The sequence below is a fragment of the Hyperolius riggenbachi genome, chromosome 9 (genome assembly GCF_040937935.1).
Source record: "Hyperolius riggenbachi isolate aHypRig1 chromosome 9, aHypRig1.pri, whole genome shotgun sequence".
In the NCBI taxonomy this organism is placed as follows: Eukaryota; Metazoa; Chordata; class Amphibia; order Anura; family Hyperoliidae; genus Hyperolius; species Hyperolius riggenbachi.
The window spans coordinates 212,082,587-212,099,988 of NC_090654.1; the positions used below are offsets into that span (position 1 = coordinate 212,082,587).

Consider the following 17,402-nt stretch of genomic DNA (forward strand, 5'->3'; position numbering starts at 1 on the left):
ATCGCAGAATTATTACCTTGTTCAGAAAATGTTCCAGTAAATTTGCCCTGTACCATGAATTGTGCAGTAGATCTCTCAAATGAAACTCAGGTCACAGAATCATTATGCTGTCCAGCAGGTGCTTCCATGGTTTTGCCCTGCAATATGGACTGTTCAGTGATCCTGTCCAGTGAAGCTGTGGTCGCAGAGTCTTATGCTTCACCCAGTACTTTGGATACTTCAAACCCTCTAGCAGAGGAGTCTGAGGCACTGCTTACCTCAGTTGGTGTTGCAGTAATATTCACTTGTCTAGCAGCTGTTTTGGAATTACAGTCTGCTCTAATAAAACTTGATGAATTTCTGCCCAGCAAAGCAGAAGCCATTGAAATACTGTCCTCGTCAGCAAGTGTGTTAGATACCTTGCCCTGTATACAGTCTGATTTAACCAATGTTGTTGAGTCCCTCTCCAGTGTTGTAACAGCCGAGGAACTCCAGCCCTGTCCTCTGAATGTTTCAGAAGTCTTGCCCTGTAACATGGATAATTCTGATTCTCTGGTCAAAATAATAGAAATCTCAGAATTTCAGTCCGGTCTGATGAGTGTTCCTGAAACCCAGCCCTGTATCCTGAAAGATTCTGGTTCTCTGGCCGCTGTGGCAGAGGTTCCAGAGTCCCCTTCCTGTCCAGGGAATTCCTCAGTTTTGCCTAGTCCAGTGGGGGCTGCTGCAATACTGACTTGTTCTGCAGCGCCTCATGAGCTCCAATCCAGTGTATTAGATGAGTCTCTGTCCAGTCCAGAGGTAGTTGTGGAGTCCCTATCTGGTTCAGTGCATACATCAGAAGATTTGTCCTGTCTTGTTAGTGCCCCTGAATCTGATTTGTTACTGACTTTGCTGGAATCAGCGACATCTAAGTCTGATCCTGCATTCTCGTGTAAAAGTCCAGTAGTTGCGAAGTCTAGTCATGATGATTTTTTTTTGGCCAGTCCTGGTTTTGGTCCTGTCTTGGCTGACCCTGAGGCTCACAGTTCCTTGACATGCCCAGAGGTTTCTCTTGTGCCAGTGTGCCCAGATGTTCTTTGTGTGCCAGAATGCCCAAGTGTGTCTAAGGTGTTAGCGTGCTCTGATGCTTCCTTAGTGGGAACATGTTCTGATGTTGCCAGTCTGCCTGCATGCCCAGAGATGGTTCTGGTCCCTGAAAGCCCTGATCTTGATGTTTGTCCTTGTGGCCCTGACTCGGGAATTGCCCTAGGTTCCATAGGGGTTCTTGATAGTTCTCCATGTGAGCCTAAGGGGCGTTCTGACCTATGGGGATCTCTTTGGAGCTTCAAGGTGTTCTGGGAGGTCTCTGAGAAAACTTGTCCTGGTGCCTTGGACTGGTTCAACAGTGGGTTTTGTGTTGGTAAAGACAGTCCCGGTGGGCATTGCAAAGGCTTTGGCGTTTCTGAACGGTTCCTGGAAGGCGGTGGGTATCGCTCAGGGAGTTTCGGAGGGCTTTCTTCTGGAAATCATGGTTCTGATGGGTGTCACACTGGGGCTTGTAGTACTGATGGGCATGGTTCTGTAGGTTCTGGTTCTGATGGGTCCAGTCTTGTGGGGACTGATTCTGGAATTCGGTCTTGCCGGGCTGTCCCGGTCATCATGAATTATCAGTCAGACTGTTTTGTTGGGAATTTCAGTTTTGAAAAGCGTCTGGAATCCGCTTTTAAGGGCGGGGGTACTGTAATGATCGCTGCTGCAGCAGGTGTTGCTGGAAGTAGTAGTGCTGCAGCTCAGGCAGTTCTGATGTCTTTCCATGCAAGCTGCATAGCTTTGTCTGTCTTTCCCTGCTGTCATCTTGTGACTGATTATCATTCACCTGTGTGGGAATCTGCATGTCTGCTCCCATTGGATGACCTCAGTATAAAGATCTGCTTCCTGCAGGGTTTCCTTGGGTTTTCATAGCTTCAGTTTAAGCCTGTCTTGCTGTCGCTTCAGCCCTCGATCGTGTTTCTTGTTCTAAAGATACTTTGCTGGTCTTTGCATCATATATTGGTTCATTGCCAATATATATGCATACCAGCACGTTTATTAGTTTCCTTGTATTTGTGTTACGTTGATACATCAGTGTCGCTGATGTATACGTACACGAACTGTTTATATCCTGTGTGCAGTTAGTCAGCTTTCCAGCACGTTTTGGTAGGTTGCGCGTACCGTGACCACCCGTGCTGAGGTAGTTACCCTGCTCCTGGTTCTGTTTGTGGATTGCGTTCATCTCTGCGAAGAGATAACGAATCCTTCTGAATCCTGTTCTGTTACCGTTTGTGGATTGCGTTCATCTCTGCGAGGAGATAACGAATCCTTCTGAATCCTGTCCTGTTACCGTTTGTGGATTGCGTTCATCTCTGCGAAGAGATAACGAATCCTTCTGAATCCTGTTCTGTTACTGTTTGTGGATTGCGTTCATCTCTGCGAAGAGATAACGAATCCTTCTGAATCCTGTTCTGTTACCGTTTGTGGATTGCGTTCATCTCTGCGAAGAGATAGCAAATCCTTCTGAGTCCTGTTCCCTGTATTACTCCAGTCCTAGTCAGCGTTCCTGCTTATGTCATATATCGGTTCATTGCCGATATATACATATGTTAGTCAGACGTTACAAATAGTTTCATTGATAGCTGTAATTGTAATACGCTAGGAAAACATACTTATTGGATATTTGTCTGTGTTACGTTCATCTATCTTGATCCTGCTATTTCCTGACTATCCTGTCCTGTCTTTGTGAGGCACGCCATCGCTGCAATCGCATTGGCTGCCTCATTCCAGTCTGTCTTGTTTTGGACGCTTGCTGTCGCTAAGTAGCCGCTAGCTAGCAAGCGTTCATTCTGTCTACCTGTCCTGATCTCCTCAGTTCTGGTTTATGCGCTCAGCGCTACTTTGCGCTGAGACGTTATAACGAAAGCATTGTTTGTGGCTGTCAGATCTGCACCGGCTCTGTGCGCCACAATCTCCTATTGGAGTCAGTCCTCCCCTCCACTATACTAGGGATAGCCTGTTTCCTTGTGCTGGTGTGTGTACCTCCTCCACGCCAGCTCATGCGTTGCATGCTGACTGTGGAGAATACACCACCAAGCCTTACATTCAACCAATGTGTATCCTGAAAGTTAACAAACCAAATATTCCCGCCCCTTAGCAGCAATACTTTACTTCCGTTCCTCTTCTTACAAACAGCCATCAGTCAGTAAACCCCTTACCCCAGGCAGAAGTTCAGTCATTTTTCCTCTACAAGCAGCAGTTCATTAACCCCTACTCCAGTTTCCCAGGCAACAGTTTATAGTTTATAAATGGCCCCCCCTTACACACACACACACACACACACACACACACACACACACACACACACACACACACACACACACACACCTCTGTTCCGAGCAACAATTCATTATCCCCTCCCTCCTTTCTCCTATGACCAGCATCAATCCATTAACCCCCCTCACCCTTATCTAGCAACATTTCATTACATCTGTCCCCTGGGCAGCATTTCATTAATCTCATGCCCTCTCCTTTTCCCCCAAGCAGCAATTTTTTTTTTTGGCACCCAAGTAAAAAGAAGGGAATTAAGGTGCCCATACACTCATCGATTTTTCTATTCAGTTCCCTGCAGTTTTGATTCATCTGCTGGGAATCGATTCCCCAAATTGTCAGATCTATCGTATTTTGATCTATTTTGACAGAGAATTAATGAAAAGTATCTATCAGACAGGATGGAAAATTTAGATAGATCGGGGACGGGGCAAGGACATAATAAGATTGATATCCCATAGCTTTGCACTGCATCGAACAGTGTAACTCTACGGATTGATCGATTTTCAATAAAAATCCCTTCTGGAATCTATTGGAAATTGATGTGCAGTGTATGATAGGAATCTATTCCTTCTGAATCAGTTCCTTTTAGAAAAGAATCGATCGTTTTGGAACATTGGGTAGAAATCTATAAGTGTATGGCCAGCTTTAGTTTGCCTACAGAGTGCTGAGCTCCTGTTTACCATGCAAAGCTCTAGGTCGGAAGATAGCAGATTTAGGGCTTGATTCACAAAGCGTTGCTAACTGTTAGCACGCTTGTGAAAACCCCCTTATCACGCCTAAAAATCCTTTGTGCGCGCTAATTAGCGCTCGCATGCAAAGTATCGCGCGCAAAGGCCAGTGCGTGCGAAACATCGCGTCACTAATGCGACGTTTAGGGCGCATCCAATGCGCCGTTATAGGTACTTTGCGCGCGATCTGATTTACTTTGGTGTGTGCTAAGCACTTAGCACCCCAGTTAGCATGCCCAAAGTCTTTAGGCGTGCTAACTAGGTTAGCACTGCTTTGTGAATCAGGCCACAGTATCTAAATCTGAATTCTCACCTGCCGATGGAACGGAACCACACAACGACATCTCCAAGCGAAGGAGGGTTCCCAATCCATCTTCCTGCCTGCGGGAACACACAACGTCACGCGACGGGCACGAATGAGAGTCCATAATTGAATAAAGAGGGACAAAGGAATTTGGTTTCCAAAGAGGGACTGTCCCTCTAAAAAACAGACAGTTAGGAGCTATGGAGTGGTACCTACAGAAGCATGTCTACAGCGCCTATTATTATTACTATTAATAGATCCACCCTTGGTGCACATATCTGATGAGATCTGGCAACAGGGAATACCTTTTACTGGCTTCATTCAAAGCCTTGAATTTTAACCTGGTCAAACAAAAATCTTTACTGTCCTTTTCTCATGACAGTTCTTTGACTAAGCATTCGGACTTGGGAGCATTGTAGGGGTAACGGGTAGGGTTGACCTTCTTGTAGGGATCTGTGCAGTCACACCAGTAGCCCTGGGAATCAGAGATGTTATGAGTTAGTGCAGGCAGAAACTCAGCTGAAGGGTTTTACTACCATGAATACTTCCACTCTTAAAAGACATGTTTACAGAAAGTTGCTGAGTAGAGATAAGTGATTGAGTTTACATGGATTTGTGAATTATGCAATTCTCTGCTCTCCTCTCCAAGGATTGACTAATCTGCATGTGCATATTCATGTGCACTTTGCCCAAAAGGATCAGATCAGCCACATTCACCACATTTTTTAGAGTTTAAATTAAGCTGTTCATCTACATTAGTAAATGCATTATTCTCTGAGTAAAACATTAAAGATGATTAAAAATATCCATTAGCTAGAAAACTTTCTGCTAATTTCTCCTTTAAATCCCCTGTTCAGCTTCTTTTTTATATTTTCTAAACAAACCCCTCAGTGCAAGTATTTGTGGTCACATGACCACCGCTGATCGTGTTGTCCCTCAATGAGGCTCCTGTTTGCAGAATACAAGATCTTCCCATCCGAGGACTCAGGAAATTTGAGCAGCAGTGGTGCCACTAAAGTTTATATAGGGTTGTTAAGTATTGGTAAATAATGGAAATTTGGGTGCCTGGGGTGCCCGATAAAATATTGTGTGCTAGGATCGCCAAAATATTCTATCAGATGCCGCAGGCACCTAAATTTCCATCATTTACCAATACTAGCATGGTGTGTGTGTGCGAGCTGTGTTAGGCATCGTGGGGGGTAGGTTAGGTTTAGGCATCAGTGAGGAGATTGGTTAGGGTTAGGCCTCGTTCACATCAGGGCCGTTTCTGTGCGCTTTCCACAGCGCACTGCCCTGTGCGTTCAGCAAGGTATTGATTTTTCCATGTAACTAAATGTAGCTGGTTCACATCTATGCGCTGCGCTGAGCGGCGTTACAGAAACGTAGTGTTGCAGGCATTTCTGTGCGTTGAGCTGTAAAGCGCACAGCAATGCAAGTGAATGGGTCCGCTTTTTTAGTGCATAGAATCGCGTACAAGCGCATAGAAGCGCATGCGTTTTTTACCCCTAATTGGAGAAAAAAATACATTTACATACAAAAACAAAGTTTTATTGACAACTGCTGCTGCTACAGTAAACAAAACGTGCTTTAAAGAAGCGCAGCGCAACGCACAGAAACGCGGACTAAAGCGCGCACAAGCGCATGCGTTTTTTACCATGCGCTTTAACACGTTTTTCAGCGCAGCAGATGTGAACGAGGCCTTAGGCATTGTGGTAGGGGGATTGGTTAGGGTTAGTTATTGTTGAGGGGGACAGTTAGGGCTAGGCATCTTTGGGTGGGTTGGTGAGGGTTAGGCATTGGTTGGGGGATCGTTTAGGGTTAGGTATTGTGGTAGGGGGATTGGGTAGGGTTAGTTATTGTTGAGGGGGACAGTTAGGGTTAGGCATCATTGGGTGCGTCGGTAAGGGTTAGGCATTGGTGGGGGATTGGTTAGGGTTAGGCATTGTGGTAGGGGGATTGGTTAGGGTTAGGTATTGTTGAGGGGGACAGTTAAGGGTTAGGCATTGGTGGGGGATTGGTTAGGGTTAGGCATCATGGGGGGAGGGATTGGATAGGGTCGGATAGGTCAGTTAGGTTTAGGCATCGGTGGGTGGATGGTTAGGTATTGGTAGAAGGAGGGTTCAATGTGAGAATAGGGTTAGGTTTAGCGATAGCAAAATATCAATAACAGATATTTTACTATTGGAATTACCACTGTACAATAGTACAATATTGGTAATTTTCCTGATATTCTGCTAGCAGCTATTTCAGCGCAGAAATTTCCCCGGTGCCCTTTTTGCATGTATGCCCCATCCAAACTCAAGACCACAATTGCCTGGTGTCCAAACTGCCCCATCTGCTGATGGCCACACTGCCCCGTCTTCTATAGATACCTACTCAAGAGGTACCTGCTGGATTTAGCTGGCAGGCTGAATGTCTTCCCCCCCCCCCCCCAACCCATCCTGATTGGAGGCGATGGTAAATTAACAGATCCACAATGAATGCCGTGACTCGTGTTAGCTTATTTAGTTAAATGAATAATAATATTACAAAGAGGTCAATTTAAATCTTTAATTTACCCTGTAACAGAGAAGGTAGGATATTATTTAGCTTCTGTTACATTTTACTTGCTGTCTGTATGCCTTTAGACAGTGTTCCATTCAATTCTTGCCCAGGAGGGAACCAAAAGAGAGTTAGAGGAAATTTCTGAAAAGGAAGCAGAAATCCCACCTTTAACAGATGTCACAAGAGAACCTCACTAAGCATTATAGATAGTCATACAAAAATAAAGTAACCCCATTGAAGTGGTTCTCTTCTACTTGAGATCATTATTAAAACATGACACAGAAGGAGAAGCTACATCAGGCTTACAATCTAAGAGGTGGTGGAAGGAACACAGCATACAAAAAGAAAGCACCATGTGAAAACATATGAAAGAGAAAAACATTACCGAGATAGTAAAAAGAGGGCCAGTCATTCTAGCGCCATAAACTGTAATTACGGCTATAGAGGTGCTCAGAGGGTAATTTTGGTGCCAACAAAAGACGAAGTCTAAATTGCAAAAAACAAAACAAAACAGTGTAATTTAGGCATCAGCAATAGTTGACAGCTGAATTGCATCTTACCCCTGAGACCATAGCGGCCTGAAGGGGGAATAGTAATCTATGCCACTGGGAAATTTGCAATAGCAGGGTGAGCCCTTTTTCGGCTTCACCTTTGCCCAGATTTCTTGGTGCCCTTTTTACATGTATACGAACATTACCTTGTTAGCGTAAGGTTAGGCAATAGAGGAACATTTAAAAACACTTAATTTTGGAATTGAACATAGCTAAGTATTTAACTGCAGAATTGGGCATTGGGACAGAGGAAAGGAGTGGGGGCAATGTTTACATAAAGAATGCATATTGCCAAAATCTTTTCTCTTAGGCTCTAGACCAGGCTTTCTCAACCAGGGTTCCTTGAGTACTCTGCAGGGGTTCCATGGCATTTTCCCCCATTGTGGGGAAAGTATAATAATGAGCACATTAATAAAAAGCTCTAGTATAAGGAGACAGTATAATGAGTAGCAGTGTAGTGGGTAGTGGCAATTGGTGACAGGAAATTTGGGCGCATGAGGCAGGTGGACAAAAAGGGCGCCACCATTGACTCCCATATTAAATATCTTTTGACGGGCGCCGAACAGGAAAAAAGGGCGCCCGTGATAATTTACATTTTCAAATTTCATCCGTGATAATTTATGTTTCCCAACTTCGCCGGCGACCATTAACGTTTACACATAAAATAATACTCCTTAATACTTTTTAGCTAAATCCTAATGTAATATTTAAATAATAACTTTTCATAAATCATTATTTTCAACACATAAAGCAGTCAACAAATAAATTGTAATAATTTTTTTTTATTAACGCTCTGTAAAACATTATTATCCACCAAATAAACTGCGCAACGACAAAATCATAATATATCGTTTTTCACACTTAATAACACTATATCCATTTGATAAATAAATAGCTAAATCTGACCATTAATGTTTACAAACATACTAAACATATCTATCGTATTCAACTAAAACTTTATTTAAAATGTTATCACTTACTCTTTGTAAAACATTATTATTCACACAATAAAGCATTCACTAACGGGGGATTTAGGGTTAGGCACCACCAGGGGGGATTTAGGGTTAGGCACCACCAGGGGGGATTTAGGGTTAGGCACCACCAGGGGGGATTTAGGGTTAGGCACCACCAGGGGGGTCTTATGGTTATGCACCACCAGGGGGGTCTTAGGGTTAGGCACCACCAGAGGGGTCTAAGGGTTAGGGATAGGTAGAGGGAGGGTTCTGTGTGAGAGTAGGGTTAGGTTTAGTTGTAGTAAAATGTTAGTAATATTTACTAATGTTTTACTACAGTTATTATAAACATACCGTTTATACTCGCATATAAGCCGACCCGCATATAAGCCGACCCCCCAACTTTTACCTAAAAAAACAGGGAAAAATGATTGACCCCCATATAAGCCGGGGGTAGGAAATGCTGATCCCCCCAGTGTGTCCCAGTATACCTAGTATAGTGCCCAGTATGGGTAGGTAGTGCCTCAGTATAGCTAGTATAGTGCCCAGTATGGGTAGGTAGTGCCCCAGTATAGCTAGTATAGTGCCCAGTATAGCTAGTATAGTGCCCAGTATAGCTAGTATAGTGCCCAGTCTGGGTAGGTAGTGCCCCAGTCTGGGTAGGTAGTGCCCCAGTATAGCTAGTATAGTGCCCAGTATAGCTAGTATAGTGCCCCAGTATTGGTAGGTAGTGCCCCAGTAGAGCTAATAAAGTGCACAGTATAGCTAGTATAGTGCCCAGTATAGCTAGTAAAGTGCCCAGTATAGCCAATAAAGTGCCCAGTATAGCCAGTAAAGTGCCCAGTATAGCTAGTATAGTGACCCAATATTGGTAGGTAGTGCCCCAGTAGAGCTAGTAAAGTGCACAGTATAGCTAGTATAGTGCCCAGTATAGCTAGTAAAGTGCCCAGTATAGCCAGTAAAGTGCCCAGTATAGCCAGTATAGTGCCCAGTATAGTGCCCAGTAAAGCCAGTATAGTGCCCAGTATAGCAAGTGTAGTGCCCAGTATAGCAAGTATAATGCCCAGTATAGCAAGTATAGTGCCCAGTTTAGCCAGTAAAGTGCCCAGAATAGCCAGTAAAGTGCCCAGTATAGCCAGTATAGTGCCCAGTATAGTGCCCAGTATTGCGACCCCCCCCCCGCGGCCGCCGCTGCTGCTGCTATTACCTGTTCAGCCGGCAGCCTCTTCCTCTAATCCGGGTGCCCCTCTCGCTCTGCTCTCCATCATGCGTATCAGTGTATCACAGCAGCACACCCGGCGCTGCTGCTGTGACGAGGCAGGAGAGAGCGGTTCCCCTGGTAAGGGCAATACACATCGCCGTTACCAGGGGAACCGCTCTCTCCTGCCTCGTCACAGCAGCAGCGCCGGGCGCGCTGCTGTCATACACTGATACGCATGATGGAGATCAGAGCGAGAGGGGCACCCGGTTAAGAGGAAGCGGCCGCCGGCTGAACAGTTAATAGCATCGGTGGCTGCGGAGGGGGTGGGTGGGGGGCGCGGACCACCACCCACCACCCAAGACTCACATTTTTGCGAGTTTATACGGTACTTATATTTTTAATGATTTGATTTTTTGAAATATGTGAATTAAGTTTTAATCTTTACTAAATGACTTTTTAAAGAGAATCTGTACTCTAAAATTCTTACAATAAAAAGCATACCATTCTATTCATTATGCTCTCCTGGGCCTCTCTGTGCTGTTTCTGCCACTCCCTGCTGCAATCCTGGCTTGTAATTGCCAGTTTTAGGCAGTGTTTACAAACAAAAGACATGGCTGCTAACCAGCTTGTGATAGGCTGAGAGGAGCTCAGTCTGTGACTCACACAGAGCCTGCAGTGGGTGTGGAGAGGGTGTGTATAACTTCTACCTATCACAGAAGAGCAGCACATTCCTGCCTGAGCCCGACAAAGCAGTCAGAGGAAAGAATATTAGATTATATAACAGAGATAATACAGCCACTGTGCAACTAGGAAAGGCTGCAGTAAGACAGAGCACATTAGAACAGGCATAGGAACTTATAGGATAGAAGAAATAAGGTTGAACATTTTGTTACAGAGTCTCTTTAAAGGTTTATCAATTTTATGATAACAATTGTTACAAAATATCATTTAGAAACTTTATAGTAGTATAAAACGTAAAAATATGTTTTTGGATCCTGATCTGGTTAATTCATTAAAAATAATAATCAACAAACAGTACTTAAACATCGTCTATGTAAAATCAGTTTTAAATCATAATAATTACAATCATCATTGTGAATATACAAACATTATTGTAAGTTTCCGTCTATAATTACAGAGAATAGCGTTACCAATACAACATTTCATACACATTATTTAATGATTTGAATTTGTACAACATTATTGTAAACAAAATATTAACCACTTCACAACTGAGGGGTTTTACCCCTTGAGCACCAGAGCAATTTTCACCTTACAAGACAAGACAAATAACATTTATATTGCGCTTTTCTTCTGGTGGACTCAAAGCTTTCAGCGCTCCTTCCATTCATTCGTCTATAATTTATCATTACTTATCACAATGAAATGAACTATATCTTGTTTTTTTCGCCACCAATTAGGCTTTCTTTAGGTGGGACATTATGCCAAGAATTATTTTATTCTAAATATGTTTTAATGGGAAAATAGGAAAAAATGTGGGAAAAAATTCATTATTTTTCAGTTTTCGGTCATTATAGTTTTTAAATAATGCATGCTACTGTAATTAAAACCCATGAAATGTATTTGCCCATTTGTCCCGGTTATAAAACCATTTAAATTATGTCCCTATCACAATGTTTGGCGCCAATATTTTATTTGGAAATAAAGGTGCATTTTTTTTCAGTTTTGCGTCCATCCCTAATTACAAGCCCATAGTTTATAAAGTAACAGTGTTATACCCTCTTGACATAAATATTTAAAAAGTTCAGTCCCTAAGGTAACTATTTATGTATTTTTTTTTATTGTAATTTTTTTTTTTTTAAGTTTCAAAAAAAAAATAATAATTGGGGAGTGTGGGAGGTAATGAGTTAATTTTTAGTGTAAAACTAATGTATTTGTAATCTGAAATAAAGAAAAGCGCTCGGTGTCCTGAGGAGGCGTGACTACACGCGAAACAGCTGTTGGCACAGGCATTCTGTAACCTGTTGTTCTTACATACCGTGCTTGAATAAACTACCTCTGCATTGGAGTGCCGGAGTCCGCTTTTCTTTATTTCAGATTGCATGGACTTCTTGGCATCTGGACTCCTGGCACCGTGGTGGAGCCCCGTGTTGGGTTGAAATTCTCGGAGGACAGCGTGGTAAACAGCACAGCGTGAGCTGAACTTCCTGACAGAGCGCATAGAGATTGGTGGAGTTGCGCATCGAGCCTCGTTCCCACTGGTTGGTGTGGGGATAGGCGGGCGGCCGGCAAGTGACGCTGCATGTGGGCGGAGAAGCCGACACACGGAAGTACGCTGAGACGCCACGGCCGGATTGAGGGCAAGCATAGGAGACAGCGCCCTGGAGCCATGGCGAATCCACCGAGGAGGAAAAGCTCCCGATACCGCTGCAACGCAGAAGTAGAGCACGGGTCTATTGTCTACATTAGGGGTGAGTGCGGTGCTCCGCTCAGTCTTTTTTCTCTCTTGTATGAACTAATGTATTTGTATATGAAGAATGCTTTAGGGTGTAGTTTTACTATTTGGCCACAAGATGGCCACAGTAACTTTTTGTTTATGCGACCTGCAAGCGTAGGAAGTACGCTTGCAGGAAGTGTTATGAGGCTGGGAAACTTTTTTTTTTCACAATGATCGTGCTGCTTCTCATAGAAGCAGCCGATCATTGCGGGGGCTTAGATCAACGAACGGGAACGGTTTTTCCCATTCATTGATCTCCGAACGGGCGGCGGCGGGAGGTGCGGATATCTCCGTCCCTGGTGTTGACAGGGTGGAAAAAGGGATGGAGATATCAGCACCACTGGTGGTAAAGTGGTTAAAATATAATTTTTTTATAAACGATATTTCAGATTAACATTTACACCAGGTGCCCTTTTTTCCTGATGCCCTTTTTGCATGTTGCCTTGCCTCCTGCAAAATAAATGCAGGGGTTCCTTGAGCTAAAAAAGGTAATTGCAGGGGTTTCTTGAGATCCAAAAGTTATTTGCAGGGTTCCTCCAGGGTAAAATGGTTGAGAAAGGCTGCTCTAGACCTTCATCTTCACTTTTGCTAACATGGAAATGTCCGATGTGACATACTTTTCTGATTCCTCCTACTTCCCAAAATCCAACAGATAATTACTGGTTCCTGACAAAATTGGCATTTGATAAGGACATTAGGCTATGCCAATGGTAAGAATTAGACTGAGCTCCAATTAGAATTTGTTGTAAGTAGGCTCTAAGGTACCATTGAACATAACCTTGAAAGACTGTTTATGTAAGAATGAAGAGAACCATGAAAGGGACGTGTCTTACATGCTAATAGTATAGCGGTATTGCAGATGCAAAGGATGATCAGTGGTGTCAAAAGCTGAGGCTGGATCAAGGAGAAGATGTGGGGAAAAGTCACCTTGAGATCTGGTTTTAATATTGATAGGAAATGGTGTTATAATATAAGCGATATGCACAATTTAAAGTAGCTCGTTGTGCAATTTAGACTCAAAAGCGTATTTCCTATGTGGACAAAAGTATGTAAGCCACTAATTTATCATTGCCTCGCATACCTAAAATTAGAATCAAGCAGGCCATACACAAATCAATGTTACCCAGCAGATTTGATTACTATGAGTGAATCTGCAAGAAATCTATAGCGCTATGTGTAGCATTGATCATAATTTCGATCGATTTGGGGAAAAAATCAATCAACATTGTATTAACTTGGATTGCCCTAGACTTCCACTATCCACAAGCAGGTGGCTGTATCCTGTTTCTGGCAGCCCTGGACTACCACCATCCACCAGCAGGTGACCCTTCACTGTCCTTGCAAGGACTTGTAGTTCTCTGTCTGGTCTGTGGATATCTCCAAGAGAACTTTCAGCAGGATCACACCACCAGCTGCATCATGTTGTTAATTATGCATGGCCTATATAAGAAATACCTTTCCACCAGCCAGTTTCCAGAACTTTGTTGTTTCCAGACCTGAGTTATCCAGACGTTCCGGTACCTGTTACATGTTGCCAAACCTGTTAGCCCATACTGATTTTGCTACTCGTCTGTTCCTTTTGTACCTTGCTTATATCTGGAAATCTGTTGCTGACTTCTGCATATAACATGGTGTGCATATGGTTGCATTTAGTTTGCATTAGCAATCTCGTATGCACTTTGTTGCACATTATTGCTTTCCAATATACCTTATTGCATAATATTTCCTTGACTCAGTGTCTGTATTACTGAAAACTGTGGTCATTCCCTTTTCTCCCATTCAGGGTTGTAACAAAAATATTGGTTGAATGGACATGGCAGGGAAGAGGTAGTAGACCATTGGCCCATAGTGTTGCACTGTATGGAACAGTGCCCTCTCTGGAAGTTCACGGCCATGCTCCTCTTCCTACTTGAGTGCGAACGAACTGCACTTACTCAAGTATGGCCATGCCTCCTCAGTAGCATGGAGCCACTCGTGGCCAAGCGGCTCTGGCTTACTCCGCAGGCGTGTGTAAACATGTGCATGTGTTAATACGGCTTAGCTCGTACACAGCAAAGAGTGTGGCCAAGATAACATATCTGACACGCTCTTGTTGAATATGTTCCGGGGGCCTGTGCATGGCAACGATGGGGTCAAGGAGGACAGAGGAAGTCTCTGGAGGATCCAGACACTTTCCTCTTCATAGGTAAGCATCTTTTTTGTTAGTATCCACCTTGGGTACTGTTTAAGCAGGTAGTCACCCAATCTCAGTCCAATCTGTTTTCCCATGCTGTGTCTGGTGTTTCTCATAGCTCTGTTCACTGACGTATTGTAAGTAGAGATACTAATGCAATAGCCACAGAGGTGTATCTAGAGGTGTGCAGGCATGGGTGCCACAGCACCATTGGCGCCAAGCTTGCTCTTGTGTTGCCCCCCCCCCCCCCCCCCATGCCTTCCTCTGTGCCATGCCACCATGCTTGCCTCCCTGTCACTCAGACCTGAGATAAGATTACTTTTGTTATCTGGGGAACATGGCTACTTAATTTATGTATGTAGGGCGCACTTGGCATAGTGTTAGAAAAGTGGACAGAGAGGGAAGAGAAATATTTCCATAAAAGTAACTTCAGCAATATCCAGAGCCAAAGAACACCAAAACCATAAAATATGTAGGCAGAAAAAGGATGCGGGTTTTAGAGGGTGGGGCTCTAATAGGTGGGGGGCTTTTTAGAGGGGGCTCTGACTGGGGGGAGGGTGTATGTGCAATTTTAGTGCTCGCCATAGGCTCTATATTACCCAGATACACTCCTGAATAGCCATCATAGTTGCTGTAAGTGACTATCATCCAATATCTGTGAGGGCTTTAATATGATGTTGAGGCAGATCACAGCTGGGTGAAGCAAATATGTGGAAAAATATTCTAGTAATGACAAAATTACAAGAAGCAAAAAAACAAAACAAAAAAACCCAACCATTCAGTTCACTAACATAACAATATGTCTGCTGGACCATTCCACATTGTTGTCACTGTCAGAGGTGTGTGTCTACGTTATTCTCATGGTAAATATAGACTTCTCTCATAAATATAATTAGAGTGCGGCCAAATTGTCTACTAATTTAGAGAGTCTTCATAAATGCTTATGTGTTATAGCCTTTAGGACATTGTGACCTATGAGGATTAAAGTAGCTGTAAACATAAATCTTTACTGAGGCCCGCAGTCATTGACAAGTCATGAATAGCTTTCCTGGTCGTAGTACAGCACAACTACTGATTATGAACAGGTTTCTCCTGTAGTGTTACTAGAAAACGTGTCAGAGTTTCCAGAAACAGTTCAATGAAAAAAAATGTAAAGCAGCCTATTCATAAAGCATTGTCCAAGTTACAGGTCACTGGCTGGGTGTAGTCACCACTGAAAGGGATTTCCACTATTCGTAACATTCAGAACAGAAAAGAATTGCATGGCTGAACGCTAAAGAATAAATAAATAATGAAATGACCTGGCTGGCTGCATCCTGCACATCCTGTAGCTCCATCTCCTGTTGAGAAGACAGTGCTACTTCACTGGAGAGAAAGCTGGGAACTCCCACTCTGCTGCAAGCTCTTTGCTTATTGGCAGGATCTCTGGTGCACATGATTAAATATTTCAAGGGACTTTCTCTGGAACAGCTGCATCAAATGTGAAAAATTGTGGGAGTAAAGATATATTCCCCTATTCAACTTTACTAACAATAAAAACAAATCTAATAGGGTGAACTAGGGCTTTAGCCTCCTTAGCGGTATGCCCGACACTGTGTCGGGCATACCCCTCGCTGGCCCCAGGAGTACCCCATGCTTAATTAATATGATCTATTGGCTGCAAATCCTTTAGCTAGCATTAGGCTAGCTAGTACACGTGTTTGGCACCCCCCGATTGCCCGCGATCCCCCCATCCAGCCAGTTAATACATTACCCCCCTGGCTCCAGTGATCGGCGCAGCCTCCCTGCACAGCTCCGGTCTCTCTATGCCATAGAGAGTCTATGGGGAGGATTGGGTCTGGGCATGACATCGGTGACGTCATGACGTCATGTTCGATCCTCCCCATAGTGAAGACCGGTGCTGTGCAGGGAGGCTGCGCCGATCGCTGGATCCAGGCTGGGTAATGTATAAACGGTGGAGCGGTGGGGATCGGGGGTGCCGGACATGTGTACTAGCTAGCCTAGTGCTAGCTAAAGGATTTGCAGCTAATAGATCATATTCATTAAGCTGGGAACACAAATGAGAAAAACTTCCTGAGCGTCATAACGCTCAGGAGTTTAAAGGACACCTGAATAACAAAAAGAGTTACATACTTTCCTTAGTAGTAGTGGAAAATCTCAGGATGGTCCAGGGGCTTCTTGGACCCACCTGCAACCCACCGTTCCATCACAGGATCCCTGAATAACTATTCAACTTGCGCCAGCCAAATAGGTTTCTTGAGGTACCTTGGATGAGTGCAGTTGAAATGGACATTTGCAAGTAAGGTCTGCTCATTCTCAACAGAACAAAGCCACTTTTGCATAGCTTTTTTCCTCAGTGCTTGCTAATGCACATGTTATCCAGAACCCCACTGTAGAAAGTGCATTTGGATAACGTGAACACGCCCTTCCAGTTGTATGGGGAATGCGTATACATACAGGAACACATCACACATAGTGTATACGCACTGTGGAGGTGTCCAGCAAAGGGCCTGATTTCGGAACAGTGCATTAATTGGCAATTGTCGGCAGCCCTTGCTAAGCTCTGTAATGAATGGCGGAGATGCCGCTGCGCGGTCTGGCGGCAGGGCGGCTGTCTCCGCGTTCAGACTGGCGGTTTCCGCACAGCAGCGTGTGTCTGGTTTGCCTGGGCCTTCTAGTGCACATAGATGGAGAGCTACGCGCGCACGTGCCAGAAGACAGGACCTTTATGCCAGCAGGAGAGGTATCAGCTGATCCCAGCAGAACTCCTGATTGGCTGGGGGCGGCGCTGCGGAGCGCTGTAGTATATATAGATCTTGTCAGTTGCTGGTTGTCTGCCGTTGCGAATACTTACGTGTGAGCACTCAGACCTCAGTCAGATCCTACAGTGTGTTAGAACCAGTTGGAACTGGGAATTCACACTTAGGCAGATTCCGCTCTTGATGTTTACTTTGTCATCACTGTGTTATACTTTAGACCAGTTCCAGGGTGTTGAGACCAAGGACCTCACACCCAAGCATAGGATTACTGTGTCATTACTGTGTTATACTTTAGACCAGTTCCAGGGTGTTGAAACCAAGGACCTCACACCCAAGCATAGGATACTTGTAACGATTGTGGAACTTTCTCCGTGAGCAGCGCACAACGCGTGCGCTGACACGGCGGAAAT

At 44.1% G+C, this 17,402-nt stretch overlaps 1 protein-coding gene across 6 annotated transcripts in view; it reads left to right on the forward strand.

Annotated features, from left to right (window-relative positions):
• The window catches only part of MITF (melanocyte inducing transcription factor), a 645,672-nt gene that overhangs the window by 115,829 nt on the left and 512,441 nt on the right, over window positions 1-17,402 (forward strand). Inside the window, exon 5 of one of the 6 annotated variants that reach the window (XM_068253961.1) lies at window positions 11,661-12,034. The exons of the other annotated variants lie outside the window; for them this stretch is intronic. The gene's annotated coding sequence lies outside the window, so the exon portion shown is untranslated. The remainder of the gene's footprint in view (window positions 1-11,660; window positions 12,035-17,402) is intronic. 6 annotated transcript variants of the gene reach the window in all.